We start from the raw sequence: 6,000 nt of genomic DNA, 5'->3' as shown, positions 1-6,000 counted from the left end.
CTGTCGGAGGGTCATTCCCACATTGTTGGATGTGGGATCTTGCTGTCTGTAAACTGGCTGCTGCATTTCCAAACATTGCAAAGGAACATGTACTTCAGAGGGTGTGCCCTGTGTGAAATGTTGTGAAAGCTGCTGGAGAGTTGTGAATTCTGCCTCAATTGTTGAAAAATGCAGATTGCTGGAAGAAGTTTGCATTTCCACATGGCTGAAAAAATGTCTCATTGCCATGTCAGGCTCAGAAAGGCTGTAAAATCGAGGAAACAGCTGAGGGAGATTCAAAGGCCCCTCTTCAAAACCATTGGCGTGTGTTCGACTAAATCGGAGACTCTGGGCTACGGCTTACCTTGTTTTAACCGGCACCCTCGATAAACCGACAAAACACCCGGAAGATTACCGAATTACCGCCCTGTCTGAGTGGGCAAGTTCACGGCGTGTGAGGAGGTTCTTCGCTGGTAACTTTTATTTAAGGCAAAGTTGCATTATAATTTAAGTGATGTACGCTGTAAATAAAGTATAACAGAGATGGGTATTGAGTTTGTATTACTTGGTGCGCCTTTGTACATGAATTGGTCGATCTCTTGCTCAACCGGAACACTTCGACTCCCATAGATGCCGGTTAATAAAAAGCTTGCTACATTTGGATCAGGACAGAACAGACTGAGACTAAAACAGAAGTTGCTGGAAAAGCTCAGCAGGCCTGTGAAGCAAAAAAAAAACATTCAGAGTTAACGTTTCCGGTGACCCTTCCTCAAAACTGATCTTTTTTCTTCACAGATGCTGCCAGACCAACAACATCTGCTGCTGTTCCTGATTTACAGCATCTGCAGTTCTTTCGGTTTTTATGTAGGACAGACTGGGTTTGGGTATCGACCTGCACAGGACAGGGTCAGGATACCACACCCACCCACCCCCACCCCCAGAACCCAGCTTCCCAGAGGGACACCTGACGACGAGAGCAGGCCGAACCCTGGTGGAGTGGCTGTCTTTTTGGACAGTGATGTGATTGCATGGGGACATTTTCTGCCATTACCAGTGAAGATGGACAGACCCTTCATATCAGCCGGTCTCAATGCCCCTGAAAACCCACCTTTTGAGATGTGGTCACAGCTACGATGTAAAAAATTGTGCAGGGAAAGATCCCACAAATGGAAACCCGAGAACGACTTTTGTTGTTAACGTTTGGGAACGGGAGTGAGCATTGGCCCCAAGTTGTTCCAATAAAAGGAGGTGGGAGTCATTGACATGTCAGAGATGGTAGAACAGGGTCTCATCCCGAAGACAGCACCTCTGACAATCCAGCACTCTCTCAGTCCGGGTGAGTTAATATTGTCAGTCCACAGTTGCTTACCTGTAAGTGGAATCTATTTATTTGTAATCAGTAGTCAGTCTTGCATGGTGGCCCGTGTTTCCTGTTTGCCTCTCAATCGTACGGGTAAATTTGCATATTTTGATGAAATATTTAACTTCTGCGATATATGGGAATAACAGTTTGTTAAGGATGTACAGGACTTTGGTGAGGCCTTTGCTGGAGTACTGTGTCCAGTTCTGGTCGTCCTGTTATAGGAAGGATATTATTAAGCTGGAGAGGGTTCAGAAGAGATTCACCAGGATGTTGCTGGGACTGAAGCGTTTGAGTTATAAAAACACATTGGATAGGGCAGGACTTTTTTCACTGGAGCGTAGGAAGTTGAGGGGTGACTTTATAGAGCATAGGAGGTTTGAGGGGTGACCTGAGAGAGATTTATAAAATTATGAGGGGAATAGATAAGGTGAATGACAGATGTATTTTTTCTAAATTGGAGATTTCAAGACTAGGCATACTTTCAGGCGAGAGGAGAAAGATTTTAAAAAGACATGGGGGCAATTTTTTTACACAGAGGGCGGTTCATGTGTGAAATGAACTTCCAGAGGAAGTGGTGGATGTCGGTACAATGTTTAGAAGACACTTGGATAAGTACATGAATGGGAAATGTTTGGAGGGATATGGGCCAAGCACAGGCAGGTGGGACTATTTTAGTTTGGGATTATGGTCGGCATGGACTGGTTGGGCCCAAAGGGTCTGTTTCCGTGCTGTACGGCTCTATGACTCTAATTTCCAATGCGCTACCCCCCACGGTATCCTGCATCTTGCCCCCCTGTTGAATGTGCCTGTACCTCAGCGCCCCAGGAATGGGTGGAATGGGAGATTGGCAGAGGGACATGTCAGTGAATGGGCTTGGTGGGTGTTTTGGGAGTGGGTCGGGAGGCTGATGGTGGATTACAGCCCAGTGCTGGGGACATCAGTTGGTTTTTCTAACCCATCATTTCTGTCTGTTTCTTCAAAGAGCGAGAGAAATTGAAAATATATCGGCCGTTCCTTCACTGTTCCTGGGTTCAAATCCTGGGGCTCCCTCCCGAACAGCACTGTGTGGGTATCCCTACAGCACTCAGACTGCAGTCGTTCAAGAAAGCAGTTCCCCACCACCCTCTCAAGGGGCAATTAGGGACAGGTAATTAATGCCGAGCCCAGCCAGCGAGAATCACATCCCACAAACAAATTAAGGGGAACAGAACTTGGGCAGAAAAAGGGGCTTGGCACAGGATTTTGAGGACTTGAAGCTTTCGGAAGAGGTGGGGACGCTGCAGGGGGTGAGGAATGCACTAAGTATAGGGAACCTTTCTTCTGCTTTCAATCACGTCCCAGTAATTAGAGGTGCCTTGAACTCATAAATCTCCGCCGGCTCCTTGTGCAAACCACATCCGGTTTGCAATGATTATAAATGGCATTTCCAAATTGATGCATCTGCCAGTCCCTGCAGGCTGCCTGGATGGGTTAGCAAGCAACATATACTTTAATTGTAAAATCATTTACATTGATCCTACTGGACATACATTAATCGGCTGCCTACTTATGAATCACTGCTGGAGATTCGATTTTCCTATTTGGCTGGGTTTGACAAAACAATGTTGTCTCTTTAACCTTCGCCCCAACCTCCCTTTAAGTGACAGCTGTAAAGTCAACTCAGTGTGAGAAATAGTCTGCTAGGAGTTCAGCTAGGAGTTGCCTGACATGTTCTCCTGGCAGTGGATGAGTCCTATGAGGATGAGAGCTACAGATAGAGTGATTGATCGCTCCACACCCAGCCAGACATTACACCTTGGGCAAACAATAAGGGCCAAAAGAACTGTGGATGCCGGAAATATGAAACAAAAACAGAAAGTGCTGCAGAAACTTGGTAGTGTCTGTGGGGAGAGAGAGAGAAACACAGATTCAGATCCACAGGCTCTTCTTCAAAACTTTGGCCATTTCTCTTGGGGGCAGCATGGTGGCTCAGTGGTTAGCAGTGCTGCCTCACAGCTCCAGGGACCTGGGTTGGATTCCACCCTGGGGGTTTGCACATTTGACCCCATATCTGGATGCTCTGGTTTCCTCCCACAGTCCAAAAATATTCAGGTTAGGGGGATTGACCAGGCTAAACTGCCCACAGTGTGTAGGTTAGGTGGATTAGCCATGGGAATTATAGGTTTGGGTGGGACACTTTTTGGAGAGTCAGTGTGGGCTGAATGGCCTGATCCCATACTATAGGGATTCTACTTCACCTTCGCCTCATGGTTACACTGGGCATCAAGGGCCGCATTTGGTAGTGTGGAGACTGGCCCACGAGCAGTTAGGGAGAATTGAGCAGTGCAATACTGAAGTGTTGCTGCATAGTCAGTAGTGCCAATTGTTGGATGAAATTGAGGAATTGTCCATTTATTAATCTTAATTTTTTTAGCTTTAATATCCAAAGCACACAATGTGATTACTTCAGATCTTCCATTGTTTCACAGACCAATTGAGTTGTCATTTCTGTATTTGTTGAGCCAAGCAGATTGCAGAGAATCAAGAAGGCAGCTCAGCACCGCCTCCTGCACTGCAACCAGAGAGGAGCGATTAATGCTGGGCCCAATGACACCCATGTCCCCTGACCGAATGGGAAAAGGTGGCAGTGACACTTTGGGTCCAACACGACACTGCGGGCATTGGGCCATAGCTCAGTACATAAGGAGTGGGAAAAATTCATGATCAAGACTCTTTCTCTCATGCAAGATTCCATGAAGAAATGACTCTGACATCGATACAGGTAGTTGGACAGGAATGTGGGAGGGTCAGTGGTGTATAATTACAACAACAACTTGTAGTTATATGGTGCCTACAATATGAGAAAGTGGCCCAAATTATTAGCAAAAGATATTTGACACCGATCAAGTATTTTGCCTCTTGCCCTAATCTTACTGCTGTTGAGTGTGAGAATTCCAGGAAATAGCTTAAAAAAAACAGAGCAAGAGAGGTTCCAGAGATGGGGAAGGGTGTAGGGGACTGGAGGAGATTCCAGAGATGGGGAGGGGGTGAGAGACTGGATCAGTTAGGACTACATTCACTGGAATTTAGAAGAATGAGGGGGGAATCTCATAGAAATCTGTAAAATCCTGGAAGGGATGGACAGAGTAAATGCAGGAAGGACGGTCCTGATGACCAGGGAGTCCAGAACCAGGGATGTTTGGCAGGACCTTTAGGACTGCCATGAGGAGAAATGTCTTTACCCAGACAGTGGGGAGACTGTAGAACTTTCTGCTACAGAAAGCAGTCGAGGGCAAAGCATTGAATGTTTTGAAATTCTTAGAGGGCAAAGGATATAGGGAGAAAGTGGGGAAAAAGGGGAGGGACTTGGATGGTCAGGCATGATTGTATTGAATGGGGGGGTAAGCAGGCTCTAAGGGCCGAATGGCCCTCTCCCACTTCTATTTATGTTTTTTTTAATGAAATGAGATTAAATGTTTTTCAAAACAAGCAGTAATCTTTGGAAACAAAGAGACCTGAACAACATGTGAAACATTGTGTAAACTGCTGTTTGAACAAGCAGGAATTAAAGTGTTTGCAGATGAACTACAGCCGAGGGGGTTCTGTGCACACATTAAAGTTGGGTGATCACAGGAAGTTGACTGGGCCACAGGCTAGTGACCAGTTATCCATTACAAAAGCCTGTTGTTGTGTGATCGATTCTCAGGTCACAGAACAGCTTAGGGCTGTACATCTACAAGATGTGCAGAGAAAATTCTTTGATCGCCACCAGCATGAGAGCTGTCTCACTCTGTCCTCTGCAGTCAAAATCCATCTTTGACGTGAACAAAACCGGTTCATCTTTCCTTCAGCAGTTGTTGTAAGCGGTGAATTTTAACTGATAAATCACAGACCTTCATAACTAAACCAGCATCCCCGTGAAAAATCCATCTAACCCACACATCTTTGGACTGTGGGAGGAAACTGGAGCACCTGAAAGAAACCCATGCAGACACAGGGAGAACATATGTAACTCCAGTTGCCCAAGGCTGGGATTGAACCTGGGTCCCTGGTGCTATGAGGCAGCGGTGCTATGAGGCAGCAGTGCTAACCACTGAGCCACTGTGCCCTATGGCTGGCTGTAATAAACTAGTTCTTGAACAGTACAGTGACCATGGCCATTTCTGAAGAGTCCCAACCCAAAATGTCAACTTTCCTGCTCCTCTAATGCTACCTGGCCTGCTATGCTTTTTGTCAGCCTGGCTCTGATAATCAGGTAAATTAGAAAATTTTGTGTACTTAGTCACACAGCACGGAAACAGACCCTTCAGACCAACCAGTCCATGCTGGCCATAATCCCAAACTAAACTAGTCCCACCTACCTGCGTTTGGCCCACATCCCTCCAAACCTTTCCTATTCATGTACGTTTCCAAATGTCTTTTAAATGTTTAACTACCATCCACCATTTCCTCTGGATGTTCATTCCACACGAGCCACCCTCTGTGTAAAGAAGTTGCCCCTTGTGTTTTTAAAGCTTTCTCCACACCTTTAAAAAAATATAGTCTGACTGTGGAAAACTTTCACCCTAGGGAAAAGACACCTGTCATGATTTTATAAACCTCCTACGCTCCTGTGAACAATGTCCCAGCCTATCCCATTTCTCCTTATAACTCAAACCCTCCAGTCCCAGCAACTTTTT

This window comes from Rhincodon typus, chromosome 43 (assembly GCF_021869965.1).
Source record: "Rhincodon typus isolate 14 chromosome 43, sRhiTyp1.1, whole genome shotgun sequence".
Classification (NCBI taxonomy): domain Eukaryota; kingdom Metazoa; phylum Chordata; class Chondrichthyes; order Orectolobiformes; family Rhincodontidae; genus Rhincodon; species Rhincodon typus.
Note: the sequence above shows the minus strand (reverse complement) of the source record.